General features: G+C 41.8%; 1 long non-coding RNA gene across 1 annotated transcript; it reads right to left on the bottom strand.

Moving 5' to 3' along the window:
* Positions 1-6,669: 6,669 nt before the first annotated feature.
* Positions 6,670-25,536, bottom strand: LOC128144046 (uncharacterized). Its single transcript, XR_008235961.1, has 10 exons — positions 24,464-25,536; positions 23,249-24,025; positions 22,597-22,730; positions 21,103-21,217; positions 19,288-19,362; positions 13,207-13,320; positions 10,578-11,950; positions 10,172-10,241; positions 9,966-10,034; positions 6,670-8,080 (listed from the first exon to the last, which is right to left on the bottom strand). It is a non-coding gene; the product is annotated as an uncharacterized LOC128144046 (long non-coding RNA).
* Positions 25,537-25,538: the final 2 nt, after the last annotated feature.

Genomic DNA, 25,538 nt, shown 5'->3' with positions numbered 1-25,538 from the left:
GCTGTGATCTATTATTGACAGCAGTTAGGCAAACCAAGGAGTTTATTATTTTAATGGATTAGCTCTAAAAGAGTTCCAGAAAGAGCCCTGTGAAGGACTTAGGTCTTCTTGGAAACTATTTCACAGTTTTTTGTCTGTTACAATGTCAGATTTTAGTTTGTTGTTGTTTTTTTTTTTCGCAAAAGGCATCCTTTTCATTGCACAGTGATGATAGATAGGCCGTAAGTGATACGAAGTTTTGAAAATAAAATTCACCAGCCATTGTCAGGTTCAATAATGATTAACACAAACAGCAAGGCATGAGGATTGTTTATTAGAACAGCATTATGCAGCTAAGAAATATGTGCCTTTGTAATTATCGTTGCATGCTACCATTTCCCGGCTTAGATATGAAACCTATGCAGAGGTGGGGGTTTGGGGTTTTGGTTTGCTTTGTTTTGTGGTGGGGGTTTTGTTGTTGTTGTTTTTGTTGTTGCTGTTGTTTTTTAACTCCAGATGCAGGTTCTACTGGTTGACTTAATCCTCAGGTGTTTAGCACTCATGGAAGTCAATACAGGACAAGGCCTTAAGAAGTTGACTGTTGAAGCTGTGACTGGAAGTCAGTGTAGCGCTGGGATGCAGTTCTGATACATTTGTGAAGGTGGTGTTTTTAACTCGTTTGGAAGCAGCAGCTTGACCTATGGTGTGCTAACCATACTCTCTTGATATACTGTACACCGTTAAAGAGTCCGTATTTTCACTGGAAACAGATTTGGAGGACATTGCAAAGAACATGGTTAATGCCAGAGGTTTCAGGAGCCCAGCCTAGGGCAGCCCTAATGCAGAGGAATCTTCTGAGAACAGTCCTATCGAGGGCTAGCTATGGAGGAAGCACGGAGGAAGGACTGGATGACTTTGCAGGTTTGCTCTAACTTTTGATTGCATAATATTACAGTATTGTCTTTTCATAGTAATACGCTGTGAGTCAAATCCTGCGCTTGGCAGATATACCTGACGTGGCAATGACTTGCATTTTGTATTGTCACTAGCTGCGGGGAGTGGGGGCAGAATGTAATTGGCCCAAACCTCTTCACCCGGTTGTACCACGTGAAGTATTCTGATTTCTGGTATATGCCCACTGTACAGAGACTGTAAATGGCCATCTAGCATGCAGGCTACAGAGACAGTCTGGACAGAGCAGAATGAATGAATTGTAAAAACTGTCAGCGGAGGAGATGGTATATTAAGAAAAAGATTTGAATGAAAAACACCTTTTTTCCATTCCTATAAGGAGATGTGGGAAATCGAATAGTGGACTGAGGCCTTTCACCTCTCCACAGTGAATTTAATCCAGACTGGTGCTTTTTTTTGTCTTTCTCTTTGCATGTGTGAAGGGAATTGGTTGATCCAATTTGATTTCTTTCGGAACAGGTGTATTTGTAGCAGCACAGCCCCTCATAGATTACTTAGCCTTTTGTTTGCAATTGCAAAAGGCAAGGGAAGAAATGAAGGAGCTTCAAATTAAGATGGACAGCTATGTTTCTCTCCAGCTTGTTGGAGAACTGCCTGAACACCTGAGCTGAGGGTTACTGACAGACTATGCCTGACTTGTGTAGTACTGATGAAAAATGCCCGTTGCCTCTTTCACGTACCTTGTGGGTTTTTTTGCAATGAACCCATCTAAAGTACTCACCTTGCTTTATGGAAGAAACTTTGACCTTCCAAGCAGCATTAGTAGAAGGAAGGGCATTTCTAGTGAGAGCTAGAGTTAAGCTTAGAGCTAACTTGACCTCAAGGGTTTTTCTCTATCACAAAAGTGTCAAAGTCAGGAGGGTGAAAGAGTTCTTAAAGGAAAAGGCCCTGAAAAATTCCTCATTTCCTATTCCTTTTGACTTTCCCTTTTGCCTACACCTATTGCAGGAAGAACCAATGCTTTCCTATTGAAATATCTCTTTATTTTAGGTGTTCACCTCTGGTGAGCAAGAGGGATATGAGAGATGATATAATACTGCTCACTAGGTACCAGTTCACTGGCACTGGTTTTGTACATTCTGGACATAGAAAGAGGTGTCCTGTTGAATCTCTTGGCAAGATTTGGATTTATACCTTATAAGCGTTAGTTTGTGGCATTTATGTGCATGGTTTTTTGGCTTGAACATGCGTCTGGGTCAGTGCAACAGCTCTGAAATTGTTGGAAGGTTTCAATAGTAAGAAACTGGCTTAGGGAAACATCCACTGAGACCCAGGAGGGGCAGAATTGCTGCTGAATGCCTTAGGGCAGTGATTTGTTAGCTTAGAGTATATTTCTAGGATGGTTTTTCTCTCATGCTTGTAAAAGCAGGAGATGTCACCTTCTAGGTGGGCCACAGATGAAATACTTTGCATCAGGCTGAAATAATTCCTGCATGATTGGAAAATAGCAGGATCATGCCAACACCTGTTCCTGTTGAGTTGGTTCCCAGTACATCAGAATTTAAATGGTGATTGCCTTGAATTGCCCTTGTGGCACCTTTGAGATGTCATCAGAAATGCTAGATCAGAGAAAAATTAGTTGGGGTTGGGCTGATAAAGGTCATCTAGTCTAATCTAAAGCTAGATCTGGTAGCTCATGGCCTTTTCCAGATGAGTTCAGAAAATGCGCAAGGATGCAGGTTTCACAACCTCTCATCTCATGCTAGGTCTGATAAGTCTGTGACGCGCTTTGCATCACTCCATTCTGTGTCATGAGAAGATGGGGCAATGACGGTGCATGTGAATGCTAACGTAAAATATTTACGCATTTTTCCTTTTGCGCTATTTTTAAGTGAAAAAGTAGTTTCCTGGCAGCTTTATGTTGTATAAAATGTTAAGATTAAGCAAAGGCCCTTTTATCAGCTGAAGAGGACATCTTAAACCCTCGCCTCTATGTTCTCTATAAGCACTGACGTCTCAGGTATTTTCTACTCCAAGTTCAAGGGAGAAACGTTCCCTTGTCCATCTCAATTGTAGGATGCACTGGCAAACTGTATCCACACAGCAACTTCCATTTGCAGCAGAGGGAATACATGCTGTATCTGAGGGCAGAACTAGAGTGGTAAATTGAAATATATGATCCCATGCTCACTCTAAAGTGATGTATTATATCATATTATAGTTCATATTCAAGGGACTAAGTTTCAGGACTTTAGACAAATCTATGAATGGACTTTTGAGGAAGTGGCTTATGTGGAACAGCGTCCTTTGCTGTAAGTCTGTAGTGTAACAACTCTTGGATCAATGTCCAAACCAAGGAGCTAAAAAAAGCCTTTTTGTTATTTGACAGTGAAAGGGATGGCAAGGATTTAAGTGTGGCAACAATAAAACTGATATCTGTTCTGAAACTCCATAAAAATATCTTCTTCACAGAACCATAAAACTCTCCCAAGAGACAGGTGACCAGAAGCCACCGTCAGGAGCTCTCAGTGTGTTTCTGGCCTGTGATTCTACTCGGCTGAATGGACTTTTCTAGCAATGGTCTAGTTTCAATTTTTAGGAGTTTTAGGTCTGACAATCCAGGCCTATTTACATGTGTTCATCACCTTCGGCCTCTAAGGAATCAAAGAAAATTCAGCTGTTAGGCCTCCAGTATCGATGCCAAATAGGAAGGAGTCATTTGTCAAGGAATGAAGGATATGGTGTTTGCACTATTAAAAAACTGACATGTCAATACCCATGGGACACTAGCAGAGAATGTCTTGTTATAATAGGTACTTAATTCTGGTCATTAAGTGAGACTTTGTATGATAAGGTTCTAGTATGATTGTGCAAACATCTACTTTTAATGCACCTACCTTACTTGAAAAACATCTGTAAGTTTTTTGGTTTGGGTTTTTTTTTTTTGTCATTTGAAAAAGAAAATCCCCAGACTGCAAAGAGACATCACAGCCACGAAAGAAAGGGGGAAAAAAAAAAGCCATGAAACCCTCTAAAATAGAAGTTGAAGCAACAGAATGAGAACTTCAAACTCTTGGCTACTTCTGCTTCACTGTTCTATCAATATGGCAGCAAGAAAAAAGCTCACGTGTCTCACCCTAGCAAGACACTAGTCTTCAGGCAAAAAGGGTAAAATTAGCTGGAATCTTAGCTTATTCCCTAAATTGTTCCTGTCAGTTGGCTGACATTTCCTAAGTCATGTGCAATTGAATATTTTTGCTCTAATTATAACTAAGCATCATGGGATTTTTTGTAAAACCTGTGGTCATTCTAGGAAATTATTATTATCCATATTAAATGGATAACAGATCTGGTTGCTATGCATCAAAACAGAGTTTAACACAGCCTGGGGTTTTATTGTTTAGAAAGCCTCCATTCTGCCTACTTTTATTTCAGCTACCGCTATCACATCTAACATGTAGGGTACTTTAGACAAAGAGCTATTGTCTAATTCTGCTTCTTGTTGACTTTCTTTATTCCATGTTATTGATGTAGGAAAGACGCTTTCTGTTGTAACGGTTAAGTGGAGCATGTCTGCTTGTTAGCTGCTTTAGTGGAACTGATGAGGTTCAGTGTCCTCTTGTTTTTGGTTTTTTTTAACCATAAAATGCAAAAAGCAACCCACCTCCAGGGTTTTTTTTTGCAGTGGTCTACTTAGCTATTTGCAGAACGTCAACCAGAAATGGAGTAGGGGACTCAAACGTGTATTTGTATTCAGATGGCATTGTAAGGGCATGGCATACATTATAAGACTATAAAAGTTGTCTGGTGTAGCCTCATGGAAGAGCTCTTGTACTATAACTTCGTTACATCAGAATTTGACTGGAATTTCTCTTAAGTAAGTGAATCTTGAGGAGGTATTAAATGATATGTAGCGTAGTGACCCATCTAAACTGTCAGGTAATGCACATAATGACATGAAAGATGTAGATATCTTAAACTGGAATGGGATTCTAGTTGCAATAATGACTTTGTCATTTCACCACATTTTGTTCTAGTTATTTTTCAGTTTATTTTCACCATCTTTATATTGAACGCAGTCCTGCTGTTCAAACGGTTACTGTGCTGCCGAGCGTTCGGGAATGGCCTTCACCTTACTGCAGTTTTGAAGTCATCAGTGCAAGCAGTAAGGGTATTTTTGGTTTTGTTGCTTTTGCAAATCAAAACACTAGCTCCCTTTATTCAGGAATTTAGCGTTTCTGACCTGGAGTTATCTGGAACCAAATGAAAATTTCTCTTCCCCTGCTTTTAGCTGCACCTTTTGCATCCTTCAGTGTCTGCTGAGTTGGAGGTCATTTTATTGTTGCACCCAATCACTAATCAAAACGGTGTGGTTTTGGTTAAGAAACTTAGCAACTGTGCAGGTGAAGGAGGAAATGTGTGGAGGGAGAGAATGACACCATGCTGTAGCCACTAGGCTACGGAAGGTTTATCTATCATCCGTGGAGTCTGGCAAACAGAGATTTCCAATGGGTTTCAGAATGCACTGGAAGGTATGTTTGTCAGGTTACAAGTCTTTTCTTTTCAAAGGTATTAAATGTCAATGCTGAGTTTCTTTGTGGTGAGCAAATTGTAGTAATTTGTTTAGTTACTCCAGAGTTGTTTAGAGGTCTAGGCCTATTTTCTAATCTTGTCAATGTTGTAAAAAAACACACACGCAAAAATCTCATGAACATTGAGATGATGTGAAGAGTAAGAGGCTCCAAACATTCTTAGCATTTAAATATTTATGGTTTCTTTGTAATAACTATGCCCTGCGAGATCTTTGGACTCCCCAAATATAAATGTGATTAAAAGATGACTGAAGGAATCGGCAAATAGGAGTTGCCTAATAAAAACATAGGTAAAGCTTAAATGGTTGGAGGTACTGGAAGAAAGGTAAGAGTTATATACCTAAAAGTCTGCACACCTGTGTCGCTTCCTGGATTTTGCATTTCCCCACACTTCTAATTTGCAGTAGCAGATAGGGCATAAGGTTGGCTGTAACTGCCCATACCTAAAATACCATCTTGTGACATTGTTCAGTTCGTGTGTTTTACTAGGTGTAAATATAAATAAGAGCAGTTATTGGTAAGTGACAGTTCTCAAGGGGGGTGTGTGGGGAGGCTGGGGATGCTGGGAAGAGGCAGGACTGTATGACCTGTACAAATATTTCTGGGATAACTTTTCAGAACGTTGTTGCTTCCACCTCTCCCAAACGAACAGCATTTGATAACTGCTGAAATCACAAAGGAGGGACAGCTACAGGTGGTATTCTTCCCCCCTACACCTTTTTTTCTTCTACTTCAAATAGTCAGGCTTTCTATAGCTTGTGGTGGTATAGCTGCTGGTTGTAGACCATGATCCTGAGATGCCATTACCATCTTACTGGGCAGCATTGGATGTTTTCTGTTTTTCTAATACTGCCTGGTAATGATGATTATGGTGTTTCGTGTACAACGTGGAAAAGTTCAACAGCGAATTTGGAAACAGAGGTTAGTGGCCAATAGAGAAATCCATGCTTGACTGTCAAATGTCCCCAAGCATAAGTAAATTTAAAATTAAATGCCTTGGGTTCTAGAATAAAGGGTAAAAGCAAACAAAATCTAGAATGATAAAATAATGTTAGAACAAGCCTGTAAATAGAAAACCGTGCAGAATGTGGAACAGAGCACATGTTTGATACTGCAACACTAGAATGCACTCAAATTAAAATGTTAAGTAAGTTTTGTAAGCAGTAAGAAAGATGAATGTAGGTACTCTGCTCCAAACATGTTCTTTTTATTTACTTTTAAACAACAGTAGCTTTCCAGAGAATGAAAGTAACATTTTATTGAAATGTTAACGTTTGAGTTTTCCTGTTTACAATTTTCTCTCAAAATCAAAATGTTCTTTCACCTAAATATAAGATAATTGAAGAACTAGACTGCTGAAATCAAAAGTGGAGTTTACTTTTTCAGCTTTGCTATTGTAACTTACTCTTTCCTTTTCACAGCAATTCCTCTAGACTGCTCTTCTCTAGTACAATGTTCTAATAGCAAAGCCATTTATTTTAAAACCTTGACCTTTTATGTAATGTATACATTTTAAATTTTATTTGCATCCATTTGTCAGTTCTTGGCAGGGGGGGCAGGGGTTGGAGAGATAGACAGAACGAGACTTAAATCCCATTCCCTTAGGTTGTTTTCATTACTTTAGTGGACTAATATTTTAATAAATACATTTTAAAATATGATGGGCTTGATTCTTATTTGATGGGGCTCCTTTCCCTAAATCAATTATACTAGTTAAAATCACCTTGAAAGAGCTAGCTCAGTCTAAAGGGACTAAATGGATTGAGAATGTTGTCTTAAATGGTTCATGGAGGCTTTTTGTTCTTTACTGAGAATTAAAACAATACAGGAAGTTTTACTTCCCAGTTATCAGATATTAAAGGTACTGTAAATAATGATTTATAAAGGCTATCACCAAGAAAGGCTATTATTGCTGTTAGATGTTTTTATCTGACACATGGCTTTATGGGCAGGTGTTTCACTATACCTGGCAGGTGTTAAGCACCAAAATGCAACAATAGCAGCATCCTGCCCCTTACCTTCCTCAATCCCACCCTCCCCCTGGGATCTCTTACTGATACACGGTGTGCTGTAGTTTTTAATTACTTGCATGAAGAAGGGTGGTTGTTTCCTTGAACCCTATTCTGAAACGTCAACTGAATGATTCACTGAAGTGTAGCTTGGATGAAATGTATTCCTTTACAGTCTAGCTTGACAGAAACATTGTATACATACCATGTGAAATACTGTGCTGGATCCACAAAGACTTATGAGCATCTTATGGCTATAATAAATATTACATGCAGTATAACATTACCTACACAGTATAGCTCCGATCAGAGTTCTCTTAAGCTGTCACATAGTGAGAGGGCATTACTACCCCAAGCTATAAGACTAACAATAAGGGGTGAAGGAAGGAAGACGAAACAAATCACTCTGCCTTCTTCCTGGGTGATGCAGTGGGTCGGCGGCAGTCAGAAATCTGGAGTCCTCAGAGCGACAGTCCCACGTAGAATGGCACAGAGCTCTTACACAGGGAAATGCTCAAGGCTGAGAAGCGTGTGCTAGATTTTTACCTTCTCTGTTGCGTGGCATGCTACAGCAAGCTTCTCCTCCTTCTGAAAAAAAGAAAACAAAGCAGACAGATAAGACTTTATCATCTTTACCATTAGTATTCACTATGCTTAATTACATTACTGTCTCTCAACTATACACCTGTCTCCTGTCACACTTATTTAAGACTCAGATTTGTCTGCAGTCCTTAAATGAAAACCAATACAATAAAGTATTTGTTGTAAAAGAAACTGTGTTAAATGCTAGGCTATCTTTGTTACTTTTTTGTGCCCTTCTTAGTACTGTTTTCTTTATATACCAGTTTTCGGTATGTCTTTTTAATTGATTGGAAAGACTTGAATCAGTATTTTTGTGAATCAAAATGGAGGAGGGAGTGAGGAAGCCACGAAATAACACACAAGAAATCTTACTGCTTTTACATCATGTTGAAATAGAACTTAACTTAACCTTATGTTTCTATTTTAGATCTTTGCTAAATCAACTTTTTATACTATCTTTGCCTCCTGAAATCCACCATGATTTTCAAACTATCCTTTAATATCAGATGTCTTCCTTCTGCCTATCACATATTTGGTAAATTATTTACACATTCAGTGATGTAAGGCAATCTTTCTCAAGCCATTTCTGTTAGTTTTTGTGGAACACTGACATCCTGAAGAATGTGGAATCTAATAGATGATGCTTCATTTCTCCAACTGCTGGACAGACTATGGTCCTCTGTGGGCATCTTACTAGACAGTGCTGGATTTTTTGGATCTACTCTAACACTGTCTGGTAACGATGTTTAAAGGGTGAACCAAACAACAACATGCATCAGGAGGAGCTCTCACAGAAAGACATTGTACCACAATTTAGGCCAAAGTGGAACATTTGGACAAGAGGGTAAGAATGATGGCTGTCACGTTAACAAGTATTTTTAGATACAGTAAATGGCTATAATCAGAAATACTTCCAACAACAAGTTGCTGGAAACCACTCTGTTAGGTGCTACTGAACCTTTGATGTTGCTGCGACGGTGAGGCAGGACATATCAGCAATAACATACAAAACACATGTCTTCTCAGGGGCACAGTAATGCTTGCTTCCTTCCAAACAGTAGTTAGAGCTCTGATGCATTTGCATGGCACAGCCCTTGTCCAGGAGGCTGAAAGATTTGCTTGTAATGTTGCCATGCTTGGCCGTGAAAGGTGGTCAGGGGCAGGATACCGGTTGTAAAGGTCATTCTTCCCAATTACAGTTCAATTATACCTCCATGGTTGAACGGCCTATGAACTTTCAACCTTATAACCTACCCTGTTATATATATATAGGCAGTGCTTTCAGCTTATAGAACAGGTGGGTTAATCACTCTAATCATTCCATTAAGCAACAAAGGAATTTAACCCAGGCAAGGAACAACTACTGCATGCTTACGCTACTCCACACAAAGAGCTACCACTCACAAGAATTCATTCTGTGTAGCAGCTCATGTAGAAGTACACTGCTGCATTGAGCATGAGAATAGATGAGGTTTTGATTAGAAGCTGGGACTCCTTAAGGAAGTAAGTACTTCTCTCAAATGACATAGAGGTCAGATTTAAACAAGTTTCCTGGGGTGACAGAGGAGCAAGTGCTTGAGGAGACCTCTTCTTACTGTAAGAGTATTATCTTAGTGACCCATCATGTCATATTTGAGCCAGATAGTCCAGCTCCATCTGCTTTAGTAAAAAAGCACAAGTTTCAGCACTGCTAGTGCTAATACTGCTTGCTGTGTTAAAGATCTGCTTCTTTAGCAGATTCTGGGATCGTTCACATACCTAAAACAAAGCATATATTTGCAGGCCAAATTTGGGGACTAAATTAGGTGCAAGTCTTGCCCTCCTCTACTGATATTTAATGCCTCCTGCATTATGAACTGCATGTACATATTCAGGGCCAGTCTTTACTTACCCTGCAGGTCCTTCCTATAGTCCTTGACAGATTAATCCAAGTCAGTATTTTGCAGACAACCTGGTCTACCTGTAGAGGATAACAATTCATGTCAGAACTCATTAGCAGTCCACCATATAAGCTGAGATTCATCCTTACACAAGGAGTGTTCATACTGCCTGCACTTCTGAAAGACCATAAAATTTTAGCACTCCTGGGGATCTAACCTGAGGTGGGACGGTGCACAGACCTTGTACTGATTCTTCAGTATTGTACCCACTGGTTTTCAGCTCCTTTCTGTCAGAAATATAAGGCAGTGTTATACACACACCCTGACCACACACTCCTCACCCCAGATCTTTAAATGGATTCCAAGTATTGATTTGTGTTTGAATCGCAGCACCAAAACATTTTCCTCATCCTCAACTTAGTGTTAATCCCTCACTCCAAAATAGAACTGGTATAGCAACACAGTGGTACACAAGCAAATTCTGCATTCTCTGCCTTTATCACTGGAAAACTCTAAATGTTTTTTCAACACTTTGCAGTAAGCTGCGTGTATGATTCCTTACCAAAACTACTAGGTAATACAGGAACAGTAGGAAAAATGAACCATTTGGTATATAACTTAACTTAAACTTGTTTCACATTACAATGTGAACAGCTTGAAAGGAGCTGACTGTGCCTGCTTTAACTCCACTGGTTGACTCACTGGAACAAGCTCAGTTTTGTGTTTGCCCTTGCAGGTTGTAATTCTCAGGAAAACAAGAGAGAGAAGGAAGAAGCAGAGAAGCATTATTTGGTGATTAGCCTCAGTGTTAATAAGTAACTGGTTCACAAGGGATTGAGGAAATGGTGTGAAATTTGAGTGACTCTGCAAATTGGCTTTTAACAAGCATTTAAATAAGATGAATTGGAGCGCACACCTACCTCCCATCCATCTCTTCTTAAAACAAAGTATGGGTCCTAACCTTGGATGGAGTTGAGTAAATTAAAAAAAAAAAAAAAAAAAAGAGATAACTAATTGAGCATCCATGCCAGGCACAGGAATGTCACCTCAAAAAAAATGAAATGGAGACCAGGGAAATCCCCCCCTACCCTCCCCCATGATGATGTATGCTTAGGAAAGTGTCCCTTCAGTCTTGTCTCAGAGGGAGTTAGTCATGAGAGCCAGGGGCAACCCAGAAAAATCCCCTCTGCCTCAATATCTTTCTCTCCCTCCCCTTCTCCTACTGATTTTCATCTCATCTCGCTTAAATCAGTTTCACAGGAGAGCAATTCTACAGGCAGTACTGAGTCTTAGGCTGGTTTAAGAGCTCTCTGAGGCCTGGTCTGCATCAGACTTAATTCTAAAAAAGTTAACTCACTGAGGGGAGCTTTAATATTGATGAGGGCACAGTCTTTAGAGCGCAGCTGAAACGTGTGCATCCACAGTCTTGCTGTGCTACTATTGACAGAGCTGCACCAGACACAGGCATGGTGAGCAATTTCACAGCAAGATGGATGCAGTGGACAGAGCTGTTGGTAAGTTAAGTTCTTTACAATTTTTTTTTAACTCGTGTACCAGTGAACTGGAAACGGTTGTTTTCATAATTATACTGCCTCATAATCAGTAAGTATTTCAAGTTAAATATTGACTGGTTATTGCTTTGTCTAAGGGAGAAGCCCTCAGCCTTTCCCTGCCCTATCTTTTTAGTCCTGGACCTGGAAAAATTCCTTTAATGTTGGTGGTTTCCTTTAGTCTGAGTGCCTGCTGATTGCTGTCTTACCAGGCAAAGTTAGATCTAGCTATTTTTGTCTAATACTGTCTGGTAATGCCGTCAATTGCATTGGCAAAAATCTTCGTCTTGACAGAAATATGGAGAAAAAAGCTTGCCTTTATCAGAAGAATCAATGAAGTCTGGTGTCTGGGCCTTCTCACTGGAGTTTGGGCTTACGTTAAAAGCTTATTCAAGTGCGCTGGTTCTATGTCTGTCTTGTTAACACCCAAACATGTACTGTAATGCCTGCAGAAGTATAAAGAGAGATGAGAAAAGTCAAGAGTATAAGCTTGCATGTCCATAATATATAGGTAGGTCGAGATACGTTTTCTGAACTCGCTTCCCTAAGAAACTAGGCTCCTGTACTCACTAGCTATCTGTATGTTAGTAACTTTTGGACCTATTGCCAGACTTTCCTGAAATTTGATGGGTGCAGACATAACAACCCAGTAGCTTTGAGAAAGACATCATAAAACTAAGCTAAGCAGAGACCATCGTTGCTCGCAGTGACAGTAAGACTGCAGAGTAAGTGCAGCTGAAAACTCCCAGTGCCATGGCATAGGAAGTTGATATTTTAAGATTCAGAAACTCTTCATCGTAAAGAGTTACTCCTATACTCAATACAGAAAGCACTGAAGCTTTTTTGCTGCTGTTTAAGATGAAGAGAAGTTCTCTGGGTAAGCTTGGGCCATTTAGTCTGAGGTTGCTGTCAGTTTAAGTAGCTGCTTCTGTTTTGAAATTATTTCTTAAACGAGCAAAATTCAGCAACAGATCAGTGCAGCCTGTTACAACATTGCAACTTTGAATAAGGTCTGCTTTATTTTTACACTGACAGAAAAGTACTTTTAAAGGTACCTTATAAAATAAAAGGGTTTGCAAAGCCCTCAGTTCAGCCCTCAGATCTTCTATTTGAGATGTAGTTAGTCAAATTATAGAATAAGAAAGGTGGCCTCCCTGACAAATGCTCTGATTCCGCCCCAACACGTGGCTACTAGCCTTTATCTTTCCTATACTGAGAAGCAGCAATAGCCTATACCAGGTGTTGGATTTCTTAATACAGCACCCCGAGTTGTGCAATATAACAGTGGTGAGAGGGAGGAGCATGACAGAATGTATTCCTGACCTCAGCTGATGAGCATCCTGTGCCCCGAGGCACGAGAACGAAGATAGCATAGTTCTCTACATCAAGTCTCACTAAATTGACAAGAATTTCCCAGTTAGGAAATCTCATTGCCCAAAACTGCTTAGATGGTGAAGATGGTATCTATGTCCTGGTTAAAATGACTCATGCTAGCAAGTCTCATTTTGCAGGGTACAAATGGTATTCCTTTTCATAGTACAATTATTTTATGGAAACTTGCTACTTGTTTTGGTATATTGCAGTGTCTCATCAAGATATTAGTCCACTACATCTTATACTTTTACCTGTGCTATCCCTGAACTTCACTGTTGGATTCCTTGTTTTCCTTTCCGCTATAAGCCTCTCTTTGTCCAACACTTACCCTTTGGATTTCACAGAAGCTACAGTCTCTTATTGGAAGTTCACTGTTTCTATTTCTGTCTTCATGAGATGCTCAACATGATGTTCAAGGGTTTTTTTGGAGTCATCGTGTTTCCTGAAATGAAACAAATATGACCTTTCAGCAATACTACCCTTTACTAATTATCTTTAAAAGAAGTGAAAACAAGCATTACATGCCTTTTATTAGAATGTGTTCTTGGGTAAATTGGTAATAAAAAAAATCCCACGAGATGTCCTGTGCGGTCAGTTTTAAAGGGCAGGTATGCATAAAACATTCTCAGAGAAGGCAAAGAGATGAAGATATGACTCCAGTTCCTAATGCTGTGGTCACATATTCTGCTACCGGTAGCTTACTGTAATTATTCTGATGAATATTCTACTGTCGCTGTTTTTATCACTAGAATCCATGAGTGGATAAACACGTACAAAAAGATTGTTTTCTTTGTAGAAGTAGAAAGAACAGTTTCACTAGCTGCTGTTGTATAGATACATTTTTACGTCCTACATGCTATTTAATGTGCTGTTTCACTGCCTTAGAGCTTATGTTATTAATTTTAGGCATTTTAGTTGTATATTTAATAAAAGAGTTGAATCTCAACCCAGCTCTGAGTTGAATTTATTTTGAAACAATACAGATTTCTATGTGTTTAAACCAAGTAAACAGTATTCCCTGATGCTTGAATTCAGTCTAATAATTCCTGTCCAAGAGCAATAACTGCTTCTCAGTACAGCTCTGTATGAAGATACAGCCAGCTCCTCAGAGTATTCTCTACGAGTTTGGATATGATGTGGCACTGATACAGCTGTATGTCTAGTGCACTCCAAGGCTCTGCTACTCATGCATTTCCTTCAGATGGACCGTGTTGGGCTGACACAATTTACGAACAGCTATTCAAAGGGGTTGCACCTCTGTGAAGCTGAAGCGGCGTTCGAGACAATGCTGAAGAAACATTGCCTTATCCTTGCCCCACTCATAAATTTCTGGCCGGCCACATGAGACTGAAACCAACTCAGTAACATTTCAGCAAGCTATACTTTGAAATGTCCTTGATTTCTAAACAACGGACCTGCCGTTGTGTGTGTTGGGGCAGGAGGGAGGAGGAATTTCTCAATATGCTCCCGCCTAAAAAAAACCTTTATCCAGAAAAAATGGTCCTTACACAAGCCAGGAGCTAGTGTCTCTCACAGAATACAAGCATTAAACTCTGCCTTATAACTCCTCAACATATATATATGTATATATTTTTCATGTTACTTGTCCTCCTGATCTGTAGTTTGGAACAAGCCAAGGCGACTTTTGACTTGAATACCCTCTTATGATCCTTGAACTAGCAAGGCAAATACCACCTTCACAAAGGCGGAGAGATCCTAACGCAAATCCCCTTCTGAAGAAAGCAGTGGGAAGGAAATAAACTTCTATTTCAGCAAAACCACTATTTCTCTTTCTTTGATTGACAAGGGAACACCCTGGGTAGGTTATCTGAATTGAGTAGCAGGGAGTAGAAAGATGTATTGCTGTCAGAATAGCCTGGGCTCAGACAAGGTGAAAACTGAAGCAATCTGTTTCTGCCTAGTGTAATTATGTCTCACTGTGTAGATTGAGGACTTATGATAAGAGCAAGGCAAGTAGGAGCCTTCCCACTACTTGTAATACCTTCAGCAATACTCAAAAGGCTACAAAAACTCCAAACAGAGTGCCTACTACCAGCGCTGGTTTCTAGGTACAGGCACAACTTCTTAATCCCTGCTTTCAGTCTTGGTACCTAGTAGATTTTTATTTTTGTAGGGGGTAACAAAACTTTATAAGCAAATTATTATATTGGGGTCAAAAGAAATCGGGCAAACTTTCATTTTGGTCTGCTTCCCTTTTATTAATCTCAGACTTAAAATGTTTTGGTACTGAAAATTCTGAAAAGCAGTGACAAATATTGGGTTTAAAGTTGTGGAAAACAAATTTTTTCAGCCTTATTTGTTCCTCCAAACCCCTAAAGCCCTTATTTCAACATGCTTTAACATTCTAAGGTGATCACAGGTTCTCCTAAAGTTAAATATCCTTTTACCAGCCTACAGCTCGTGCTATGGCATACAAAAAAAAGTTCTGAGGACTCTGTTGCATTACACTTTACAAACCAGTCGGTAAAATATGCAAGTACATTCTACACCATCAGGCAGCAGTCCATTATGCCTTTGCATGATCAAGCACAGCATCAGAGCGGGGATAGCATTTTACCAAACACAGCCCTCAAATACCTCCTGTTTGCTTGCCTCCCATAAGTACATAAGTATTATTGCTGCTTCATACTGCTGCTTATGAGCACTAGGAAGGGTTTCAGAATTGGCTTTGTTTGCTGTCATAATGCTACATAGCAATGTCACCAGTCTGTTAATGCTGTCGGCACCGCCCTTAGCCTACTCATCCGCGCAGAACTTGGCCAACCAGGCACCCTCCTAGGCGACGACCAAATTTACAATGTAGTCGTCACTGCCCATGCCTTTGTAATAACCTTCTTCATGGTTATACCGATTATAATCGGGGGCTTCAGAAACTGACTTGTCCCACTTATAATTGGTGCCCCTGACATAGCTTTCCCAAGCATAAATAGCATAAGCTTCTGACTACTCCCCCCATCCTTCCTCCTCCTCCTCGCCTCCTCAACAGTAGAAGCACGGGCCGGCACAGGATGAACTGTCTACCCCCCGCTAGCTGGCAACATAGCCCACGCCGGAGCCTCAGCAGACCTAGCCATCTTTTCTCTACGCTTAGCAGGTGTGTCATCCATCCTAGGGGCAATCAACTTCATCACAACCGCCATCAACATAAAACCTCCAGCCCTCTCACAATATCAACCGCCTCCTCTTCGTATGATCCGTCCTCATTACCGCTGTCCTACTACTACTCTCACTCCCAGTCCCAGCCGCTGGTATCACTATACTACTCACAGACCGAAACCTCAACACTAACATTCTTTGATCCTGCTGGAGGCGGCGACCCAATCCTACACCAACACCTCTTCTGATTCTTCGGACACCCTGAAGTTTATATCCTAATTCTACCAGGCTTTGGAATTATCTCCCACTTAGTAACACTACACAGGCAAAAAAGAACCATTCGGCTACATAGGAATAGCATGAGCCATATTACCTATTGGATTCCTAGGCTTCATCGTATGGGCCCACCACATATTTACAGTAGGGATAAACATAGACACTCGAGCATACTTCACATCCGCCACTATAATCAGCGCTATCCCAACTGGCATTAAAGTCTTCAGCTGACTAGCAACACTGCATGGAGGAACAGAGACCCCCCAATACTATGAGCCCTTCAGCTCACAAGAGCACCGTCCCCTTCTCCCCCCTCCCCCCCCGCCTTTGCAACTATTAGCTGAAGACAGCATTGCAATCAAATTGCTATGTATTACCTACATGTTCAAATTGGGAAAACTCAGGCAGACACAGAAAATAACTTGTCCAGACATTTGCAGAAGAAAATAACCAAGAGACTTTGTTGTAGACTCCAAGTATTCAGAGTTCTTATTTGGCTTTAACTTACTAACATTAAAGTTTAACATATTGGCATAGCAATGTATGGGTTTAAAAAAAAAAGTTCAGCACTTCCTTTCCTCTCCTACAATTAACAATTTTAAAAACAAGTGAAAATAAACCAGGGATTTCTAACAGGGAGCTGAGCAAAGACAAAGAAAAAGCATTTAGTTTTCCTAGTATTTTGTATGAATAAAAACATTCAGGGGGAAAACCAGCTCGAACCCTTCTAAATACTTCATTAGTTGTCACGAAGCAGTAAAAACTCCAGTGCGTTAAAAACACTTCATATCACTTTTAAGTATGATGAAAGCACAATCGATAAGAAAGGCTTGTTCTCAGTGTGGTATGGATGCTCTTCAGAATATCAGCCCTAAACGTAGTATAGAAGGCTATTTAGATACTTAGGTGGTAGGGAAGAAAAATATTAATACCTAGCCCCCTTAAGAAACTTCTGCTTGGGAGGAGCTCTTTTCATATTCTTTTGTCAGTTTATTTTAGGCAAGGAAAGGTGGAGTCAGCTCCCAAGGCAGTAAATTTAACAAGCACCTCCTGGCACGACTGTTACAATCTAAACTGATTCAAGAACAAAGTTCAAGACATTTAGACTTCAGAAACTATGAACACATAATTTGATCGTTTCACTCAACAAAAGTGGATTTAAGTATTAAAGAAGCTGCTTAATGAATAACATACACTTCTATCAAACTAGGTACCTTTTTCAAGGCAACAGCGCTTTTTTTTTTTGTCCCCCCCCACATATCATGAGCTTGCTTTAAAAGTACATGGGATCTAAACTACTTCCATATTCAGGTTAGAGTATTAGTGACACTGCCCTGGGGACTGCACAGAGCAAGCAGACTGCTCAGGAGGGAGCCCTGGGGAGTCCCCAAGGACTGCCAGAGCACGGCTGACTCGCTGGGGCAGGTAGTGCCTATAACCTCACTGTCCCCTTCTGAAACTGCCTGTTCACTTTTAAACAGTGTAGAATCATAGAATCGTTTAGGTTGGAAAAGACCTTTAAGATCATCGAGTCCAACCGTCAACCCAACAGCACCATGCCCACTAAACTAAACTAAACCATGTCCTGAAGTGCCTTGTTTACGTGGGTTTTTAACACCTCCAGGGATGGTGACTCCACCACTTCCCTGGGCAGCCTGTTCCAATGCCTGACAACCCTTTCAGTAAAGAAATTCTTCCTAATATCCAATCTAAACCTCCCCTGGTGCTACTTGAGGCCATCTCCTCTCCTTGTATCGCTAGTTACTTGATAGAAGAGACCAGCACCCACCTCGCTACAACCTCCTTTCAGGTAGCTGTAGGGAGCAATAAGGTCTCCCCTCAGCCTCCTTTTCTCCAGAAGAACCAAGAGGATCTGATATTTGATAAAGATTCCATTTTAATTTTGGTGTCCAAACACAAATCACTTAATAGACTATATTAAACCGTTACCTCAGTCCCTCCAATTGGGAGCCAAAGCCAGGGGAGAGGCGAAGCAAACTCTTAGGAGAAACAACCTGATTTGGATTGCTAATTTTATTTGCATACCAAGCACCACTTTAAACAAACCCATTTGGATTTCGGTGTGCAAGCCTAACTTATTATTCACTATCTGCTGTTTGATGACTGTGAGCCTATCCTTTCAATAAACACATGCAGATCGAGAGAAAAAGCTTTGAGTACCACTGAACAAAGGGAAACCTGAAAACAAACTAGGATGAGTTAATAACATGCAACTCTTCCAGGCTGCTTACTTGTCTTTATCCTTACTTGTCTTTACTCGGCCTTTATCCTCCTTCGAACAGGTCCTAAAATCAGGGCCATTTTAGAACTGTTTGGGAACAAAGGAACTGCCTACAAATATACTTTAAAAAAATAGCAAGCAGAAGACTGGGAAGAGTCTGAGCTAACTGTGGTTGTATGGTGAACAAAGTGAATTAGACAAGGCCTGCATTTAATTCTTTCTTTGTTAGAAGTTTTAGGCATGACTACGGCAGGACTGAGAGGCCTCCCATTCCCTGCCATATCCCATTTTCCTGCCCTTTGTCTGGATAAGGGGTATTGGGGGCAGGGTGCGTTTTGTTTTTTTTTCAATGCTACCCTGGCAGCTAAATAAATGGTAAGAGGTTTACTCCCCCCTCCTCTTCCCAGCCTCGTGTTCCCCCAGTCACTGCACTTTGCTGCCTCCTTATTCCTATCAATGCTAGCGTTTGCGAGTCCATGCTCTAGAACAGAGCAGGAAAATAAAGCAGACTGGGAATAACGCCTGTTGCTCCCCAACACACACCTTTCCTCTGGGCAGGAGAAGGAACCATTACGCTGCACTGGAGGAAGAGGCTGGGCACAGAGATGGAGCGAGCCAGGAACCAGCGCTACGCACTGAGCAGGGCAGCAAAGCCCCCCAACAGACAAACCCCCAACAAACCTCCCTTGCTGTGTTTGCACAACAAACCGATGCCTCAGCTCCAAGACACTACAGCAACAGATCAGACCAGTTAAAGAAAAACACATTTCTTACCTGGAAGCTCCTCAGCTCCGCACTGGAGTAACTGCTGGTCAGCTTCTGACCTCACACCTGGCCAGGTGACTCCCACTATAAATCACCAGATAAGCAGCAAGTCCCTTCAGCTGTGCTCGGGCAGGACCCCTGGCACCCAGAGCCACAGCCTCGGCTCCTCACAAACGTCTTTCTCCTGGTCTTCAGCTCATACCCAACTTCTTCCACGTTTCCTGAGTCTCTGTAAATTCATCCACGCCCTGGACTCCTAATGCTTACTGATTTCTGTCCTAGAGCTGGCCCTAACTGCTGGTATTGTCTGTAATGTAAAAGTTTTACATTTGCTTATGGTTACAAGAATTAAAGCAGCTTTGCTTAAGGTCTCAAAATTCCAGCAGCCAGGAATCTGGTTTTTGAACACTTTAGAACCTTTTTATGGTTTCAGTCAGAACTAAATCCTGGGTGAAAGTTCCCCATCTGCAAGGGCTCAGCATATACGTACTGTATGTGGTATATTTAGGGGGTTTCAGAGAAATGTGGGTGTGAGCCTGCCGTGTTCCTCATTCCTGTGTTTTCTGGAAATATCCCAATCTTTTTCCTGTTTATACCTCCAGTGGCTCTCTCTGATACACTGTTACCAAATTCAGCTACTTCTCTTCACAGGTACTATGGTCAAACCACTGCTGATCCCAGAAAAATTTACTCGTTTGCCAGTAAATGCTATAGGTTCAGCTTGAGAGGTCAACTGTGATTCTCACTGTATGAATGTGAATAGTTTTACACATTTCTGTTTATACTGTGAGGTGCACTTCCCTGCAGAAATACTGCATAAGCAGTCGTGAGATCCTATTTTTGTGGAAATGAAAGGCAGAGTTAATGATTCCTTCAGTACTGTACGAGTTGATCTTGGTGAGGCCATTCAAGGCCAGAGCTGTAACTGTCAGACGTGTAGTGATACCTAACCAGCCCTTCAGGGTGTTTTCATAAACTTGATAAATCAAAGACAACTTCATCTGTCATCGAGCTATGTGGTTATTCATAGCAGACTGTACCTTTCCAGTAAGGGACAAGTATCTGGTGCAGGTAGCTGACGGAAACTAAAGCTAGCTCTGTCTGTAAAAAGCCACCAGAATACTGAATGTTTTTTAAAAACAGAATTTACAGGCTGCATCTGCAGGTAGCTCAAAAACGTACAGCCATTTCTTAAGTGAGCAGTCCGCATCTATTCCAGGTTGATGTTGCCAAAATCACAATGACCTTTTATTGGTATGAAGTGAGGGTCTCTTCAGCCTAGCCTACAGTGTGCATTTATGTTACAAGGAGTTGAACTGGTAGATGCTAATTGAGTACCCCAAAGGGAAGCCAAGTTCTGGAACACTACAAGGGAATCTTTCCTCATCTGAAGCTGTAAGGGGCCAGTGTAAACAGTTCACAAATGACTGGCTATGCCAAATAAATGGTTAAGTTCACTGGGTTACTCTCCATAGTGAAAAAATAAAAATAGCTAGCAGCATGGCTCCATGGGATGGTCTTTGCAGTTTATGCAAAACATGATTGACAACACGCATGAAAATTTGGCCCCATCTGATACTGTGAAGCAACTGCTTTTTTGAACTGCAACGCGCTTTGCCAGTAACTCACAGCAACAGATGGGGCCCTGTCAGGGTCTGAACAGCTCACGAGGTACAGAAAGAAGGAACTGGAACGACACATATCCTACAACAATCTGATTGCCATAAAACTACTGAGACGATTGCCATAAGTTGGCCTTAGACTTATGGAATATGAGGTTTCAACAGAAATTAATTTCTGAGAGCATCTGGGCATCCCTCTCACCTTCTGCAGGAGGGTGGACTATGGGTGGAGCATCCTGACTTCATGGTTCACTGGCATCACTTCAGAGTCCTGGAGGCATCCAAGAGACAGGTCCAGGCTTGCGCAGCTGTGGATTCTGAAAGGAACCAAAGGCATTTTTGAAAGAGGACACATGCCTAGTTATAGCCGACTGGTATAGCAATGAGAAATTTGTTTAGTCTCGGGAAAAGGCCTGCCAAGCAATGGTTTGTACTTAGAAAGCCTTTGAGAGTCTCCCAAAGTGGTATATGAAATAAAACGCCTGAAGAAAATACCACAGTAAATAAAAGAACACTGAAACTCTTCTAGGGAGGCAAAGGTATATAGCTCAGCATAAACAGGGATGGCTTTGGGTCTGTAATAGCTCTCATCCCTTATGGACTGGCTTTCTGATGGTAGTGCTGACAGCATTGGTGTTAGGGAAGTTCAGTAAGGTCACTGCGGTTATTCCAGCTTCACAGAGACGCAGCAGGGTGCAGACAGGACTGGGGAATTTACAGCTGGGATTTCTGAAAGAGCCAAGGCAGCCAAGTGCTCAAATCAAACTGGAATTCAATGAGCTTCGGGTGCTCAACACCCCACGACCTTTAAAAATGCCACAAATTACTTGAGAACCTGCATCACTCTGTTAGTGAATCAGTCCAGGTGACTTTTTTATAATGGCTTCATTCCATAATGAAATGGAATTTCACCCTCGCCCTTCCTCTGGAGTTTGACTGGATACATCAAGTGACCAGAGCAAGCAAAGGCAAATGGGGGGGGACACTTTGAATAGTACGGTCACTCTTTGCAGCAAGAGCAACGCCTTGGCAGTAGTTTACCTTTCAAAAAACAAAACACTCTTTTTCATTCACTACTACTACCCCTGCTTGTGTCCATCTTGAATTTCCTAGGAATTCTGGAAGTGGGCTATCCTGGTAAGAAACTGAAGGCCAATCAGTCAGCTCTCCAGGTTAGAAACTGGAGCCCATGAAATCGCAAGTGATTTGTTCTCCTGTGAGTAAAATCAGAACTCGTCCCTTGTGCCTTACGCTGCTTTGGGGTGGGGTCTTTTATATTAAAGTTCTTTTTCAGTGTTGGATCCAGCTTTAAAAGGCTGGATATAAGGCTATATAACCTTATATATATCTCTCTGTATCTGTGGCAGTGAGTTCCTGAAGTTATTAATTTAGATATTTCACTGGGTGCAAAGATGAGCCACACAATCCTGTGATCTTCCAGATACCTCAGAAAATGCATGTATGTAGCTGAGGGGGATACATTCTTGCCTCCATGCCACCAAAACAGACAGGTTGCTTTGCAGGAGAGCACAGCCTTAGCATCATTCTCCAGGTGTACCTGTGATGGCAAGCAGGTAAGATTTCTATTATTAAGCTTATTTAAAAATATTTGTAGCTCATGAGCATTGGCCTAAACCTCTGTCAGTGCCAAACTTGTGGCAGTAGTTCGCTACTGCTGCCCTATGAGTTCGGGTACCTGTAGCAGTTAACTTCATCCTCTATGATTCCACTACAGCTTCTTAGTTCTTCTGTAACTGCTTCCTCCAGCTCTTCGCCAGCATCTGTGAGTTATTGCCTTGTGCTGTTTTCTGGTTTTCCTTCCGGCACAACCTAACACGGGCAAAGGAAACAGGTGGCAGGTAAAAAGCTGATCTTTATTTCTTGGACTTCATTATGTGGCATAAGTTGTGCTTACAAAAGCTCATAACCCTGTTTCATAGCAATGTTAGTAAGATCCTGGCTTTCAGAGGCTGATTTTGTCTTTCTGGGAGACAGGTAAAAGAGGGCGTAACTGGACCTGAATGATGGGAAAGCTGCAGGCTAGGGCAGTGGATGGAAGCTGGCACAGGTTAGAATTGCTTTCTGTTGTAAACACTGAGATGCTGTGTTAGTTTGCTGGAACAACAGACTCAGCCATGGTGCAGAGCAGAAAGCAGATGTGTTAGCAGAGGTCTGTGGGCAGGAAAAGCAAAGAATTGTTCCTCCTGCCTGCAGCATTCCTGCCTTTGTTAGCGTTAAACAAACATTAACAGGCCTTACACACAGCCCAGAGTCACTTCTTTCCCATAGCCACCAAACCCAGAGGTTCTGCATCATTAACAGCTGCAGAGCAAACATTCTGCGCTCACCAAAGCACACTCCTCTTTTATTGTAAAATGGTCCTTTGCTTTGTTCTTCATAAAGCCATCATCTGTTGCATGGAGACAACTCAGAAGAAGTGGATTTCAGTGCTCTCGAGAAAGCTCAGCATTTCATGTGCCACTTGGAGCAATGCACCTGCAGCAGCAAAGAGCCATCTGTGGCGTGGCCAACTGCGGATTAAATCACCTGAAAAAAGCGCAGAGGGCTCCTCACGGTCTACGCAGAAACAAAGAACCTGGCAAGTCTTCTGTCAAGCCTGGGGACCGAGTCGGTCACAGGCTTTACCTCGGATGCTGTGTCAAGAACAGGTCACTTCCTTACCTAAATGGGAAAAGCCAGGGGAACAGGAGGGAAGTGAAGGAGTTCAAACAAGGAGAGAGCATTTTTAGAAACAGCACAGAAAAACACAGGCAAAAGCAGGCAGGGAGTATGGCACTTTTCCAACAACTTTTCCCACATATTCTCTTTTTGTCTCGAGGCAGCAGAGGTCCTGGCTGCAGAGTGGTCCAGCTCCACCAGAAAAAAGTGGAGCATGGCATGGCACGCAGTTCAGCTCTGCCCCAGCTTCATCAGCCCTTTGGGTTCACCTCTGCCTCCTCAGCGGTAACATTTCCACAGTGCCTCCACTGCAGTGAAGCCATGCCTCTTCCAACGTAGCGTCCTGCAGCCTTCAGTACTCTGTCCACTGAAGCTCTTGTCGGGGCTGAGGTACAAGGGTGGACTGGCCTCAGGTCTGATCTTTATGGGGAGGTCCTGTGTTCCTGCTGGTGGAAGATAGATGGTTAATGAGATGACAGGAGGTAAAGGGCTGAAACATGTTGAGGTAGAGCCCTCGGTCTATCTTTGGAAGAGGGGAGCAGTTTGGTCAATTGCTGGTGAGAGTAAGGGAGGACTGGTCACAAAGTCCATTCTTATGGCAAGGAGGAGGGGTGGAAGCTTGCTGGAAGCCACGATTTGGACAGAGGACTACCTTACTACCTGTGTTCAGCCGTGACTCCTGGCCTGAAGCACTCGGTGACGTACAGCAGTGGCTAGGAGGATACACACAGCGATACGAGCATCTGTGGATCTACCAGGAGACGCTCAGGTAGGGCAGCTGACTCTCACATAAACAGCGCTACTTGGTTTGGAACTGAGCAGTGGGAAACCTGAGCAGTGGGAAGGACCATGTACAATGGCTGTTTGCTTTACTTTTTTCTCACCTTTCTTTTTCCCACTGCCACACCTTAGATGGTGGGTTGAATTTTGCTTAAGCTGGGATGGCCGGCTGCACGTAATGTTACTCCAGTGATTTGCTGCTTCTTAAGTTGCAGCTCCAAATCAGAACAAGGCAGAAGAACAAAACATCAGAAAGGGTTCAGTACAAAAAGAAAGCAGCAAAAAACAAAGCAACAGAGCCAGGTGAAGAGGGAGAGAAAGGCAATGCATTTTCTAGGAAATATTCCCAGTTTCCTCAAAATACTGATACAAAGCCAGATGAAACCCTTGGAAGTTTTCCACAGACTTCACTGGACTTCAGGCCAAATTCCTTTTTCCATTCCTCTCACAACTCTTGCTCTCATGAAGTGATGTGCTCCTGTCTTTCTGTTGATTTCAAGCAGGATTGTGGGTGCTCAGCAACATTGAAAGTTGGTTCTGTTACGAGAAACTGGTTTGGTAAAATCACTGTGCAGAGAATTCACCTGTTGATGCAGGTATGTAGGTGTAAACTGAGATTTAGCTGACCATCTCAGCTGCTCTGTTTTCCCATCGTGTTGCAAGAAACACTTGTGGGTAGGGGACGGGTCAGGCTCCTTGCATACGTAGGGTTTCTGTGACAGGTTACATGAAATGGGTGCTCAACCTTCCACAGTTGTAGGGTGGGTTCGAGTGGCCTCGGTACAAAACTATGACAGCAGCCAGCCAAAAAAATTGGATTTCATGTTCGAATCTAGAGGGTTTGTCTTCCAGTGCCACAGCTTTGTTTCACAATTTGGGCTTAATCATTAATTTCCATGTGTCTGTGGCCTGCATGCCTGCTGTGCAGTGAGAGACAGGGCTAAACTGATAAGCTTCTCTGGGAAAGCCGATACATATTGCATTACTTCCTATTACTTTCCCTCCGGTACTGAAATAAAACCTACACAGACCATGACTGCAGCTTGATTCTGGGTGGGGACCACACAACTCACTACTTGGAGACCCAAGTATGCATTGTTTAATAAACATATCAAAGCAATTTATAATTCTCCCTTATTGTTAAAGTCCACAACATGTAAATATTGGGGGTTTTCCATT

The sequence above is a fragment of the Harpia harpyja genome, chromosome 7 (genome assembly GCF_026419915.1).
Source record: "Harpia harpyja isolate bHarHar1 chromosome 7, bHarHar1 primary haplotype, whole genome shotgun sequence".
Classification (NCBI taxonomy): Eukaryota; Metazoa; Chordata; class Aves; order Accipitriformes; family Accipitridae; genus Harpia; species Harpia harpyja.
This window is presented reverse-complemented; position numbering and strand designations above follow the sequence as displayed.